Genomic DNA, 2,792 nt, shown 5'->3' with positions numbered 1-2,792 from the left:
AAGCTTGGACACCTACTTCTGGTTTAATGCCTTCTAAGAATGATTAAAAATCCACCTTAATTTCAGTGGTGTATCGTATTGCACTATATAGAGCTTTACAAGATAGTATAAATGGAATATAAATCAATAATTTACAATGAAATGGAAACCGTGTAAGTTAGCCTCCTTCAATTACGTGATTGACATTGGCATGCTATGGGAAGATTGTGATTGAGGAGTAATATCCTCAATCACAGTATTATTTCCAACACCCCCCGCAAGCTCAACGTCGGATTTGATCGGACATGGAGCTTGGAACGAAAGAGCTCAAATAGAGGTCGAGGAACACTCTTGGTAAAGATAACAACAACTTGTAGATGAGATGGGACATATTGTGTACGAAGTTTTCCCGCGACAACAAGCTCACGAAGAAAGTGGTAGTCCAATTCAACATGCTTGGCCCGCTTGTGTGAAATTGGATTGGAGCTTAAAAAAAAGGCACTTTTGTTGTCACATAAGAGAGTAGGCTGCTGAGGCATGGATACCTTGAGGTCATGCAGGAGATGTGTGAGCCAGATGAGTTCAGTGGCAGTGGAGGCAAGGGCACGATACTCAGATTCACAGCTGGAACGAGAGACAGTCGGCTGTTTCTTGGCACTCCAGGAAACTAAATTGTCGCCAAGATAGATAGAATAACCAGAGGTCGAACGACGAGTATCCGGGTAGCCGGCCCAATCAGCATCAAAATAGGCTACAAGAGCACCAGAAAAAGTGGAAGGGCGAAAATGTAGGCCATAGTGAATGGTGCCTTTAACATAGCGGAGGATGCGTTTAACAGCCAGAAAGTGATCATCAGTGGGAGCGTGTAAGAATTGACTGACAGAGTTGACAGCATGAGCAATGTCGGGCCTTGTGATAGTCAAGTACTGTAGGGCACCGACGAGGGATCTATAGAAAGTAGGGTCTGAAAACAGAGAACCATCAGCAGAAAGATGTTGAGAAACAACCATGGGCGTGTGAACAGGTTTACTGTCAAGTAATTGAGCTCGAGTAAGAATGTCCCATGCATATTTGAGCTGACTGATGAAGAGACCATCAGAAGTTGGAGTGGCTTCAAGACCAAGAAAATAGCTGAGAGAGCCTAAGTCTTTAGTGGCAAACTCAGAGTTAAGCGTACGAGTGAAGCGAGCAAGAAGTGAAGAATTGTTGCCTGTAATAATGATATTATCAACATAAAGAAGTAAATAGATAATATCGGACTTCTGATGAAAGACAAATAGAGATGTGTCCGCACGACTGCAAGAAAACCCAAGGTGAATAATAAAGGAGCTGAAGCGCTGAAACCAAGCACGAGGGGCTTGTTTGAAACCATAAAGAGCTTTCTTCAACTGACAAACATGGTCTGGAAAGCGAGGATCAATATATCCTGGAGGCTGTTCCATATAAACTTGATCAGTAAGAGTACCATTGAGGAATGCATTTTTGACATCAAGTTGATGAAGGGGCCATTTTTGTGTAACAGCGAGAGAGAGTACAACCCGAACAGTAGTAGCCCTGATTACGGGACTAAAAGTATCAGTATAGTCAAGACTAGGGACCTGTGTATAACCTTTGGCAACAAGGCGGGCTTTAAGGTGCTCAACAGTTCCATCAGGTAAGTATTTGGTTCGAAATACCCATTTGGAGCCCACAATGTTGGTGTTGGCAGGGCGAGGTACCAAAACCCAGGTGCGATTATTCTGTAATGCATGAATTTCTTCATCCATGGCAGCAAGACAAGCAGGATTTTTAACAGCAAATTTGAAACCTTTAGGCTCAGTCGATGCAAAAAGAGCAGAAAGAAGACCAGAAGAGCCCAAGAAACTAAGATTGGCTGGATATCGAGTTTTGAAAATGCCAGCTTTAGCTCTTGTAAGTATAGGATGAGTGGCCAACGGGACCACTGCAGTAGGTGTGGGATCTGCACCAGGTTCAAGAGGAGATGAACTTGGAACTGAGGTCTGTAAAGAGGCACCTGCAAGAGAATGAGGATCCTACAAAGACTCAATCACTGGATCAGTACACATAATACATGGATTAGAACTGGATTGAGTGAGTTGTGAAGAACGAGTGTCAGGGAGTGGGGGAGGTGGATCTGCATGGGTGAGGCTAGGTTCCAGAAAATTGGAAAAGTTAAGGGAGGATATGGGTTGAGCTTGACCTATGTTCGTTTCGAGAATAAGGCAAGCGATGACTTTTGGCAATTTGACATGTGCCAGATAAAGTTGGAGAAGGCAACAAAGATGTAAGATAAAGCTGGCCTTTTTTATTCAATAGAGAAATAACAGAATGATTGACATGTCCAAGTCGTGCATGCTATAAATCATAGGACGTACGAAGCGATTTATTTTTAAGAACAGAAATAAAAGTAGAATGACTTCGCTCAAGCACATATAAGCCTCCATCACGCTTGCCGGTTGCCACCACCCTTCCTGTTTTGCAATTCTGTACAATGAATATGTTATTAGTAAAGGTAACGGATAAAGGAAAATATGATGGTAATTTACTGATGGAAAGTAAATTCTTGGTAAGGCGAGGTACAGCTAGGACATCAAGAAGATGTAGATTTGGGGTAGGGGAAATTTTACCAGTATGGGTAATGGGTAGTGAGGCACCATTCCCAACAACCACACAATCCTTACCCATGTAATTTGTGGCCTGATCCAATTTAGAGTGATCCATGGTCATATGGGCTGAAGCCCCTGTATCCAAATACCAGTCAGAGCCCACATCTTCATTTAGAGAACAAGATCTCGTGAAGGCTTCAGCAAGGT

This window comes from Olea europaea, chromosome 16 (assembly GCF_002742605.1).
Source record: "Olea europaea var. sylvestris chromosome 16, O_europaea_v1, whole genome shotgun sequence".
Classification (NCBI taxonomy): Eukaryota; Viridiplantae; Streptophyta; class Magnoliopsida; order Lamiales; family Oleaceae; genus Olea; species Olea europaea.
The sequence above is the reverse complement of the archived record's forward strand: the minus strand, read 5'-3'. Positions refer to the sequence as shown.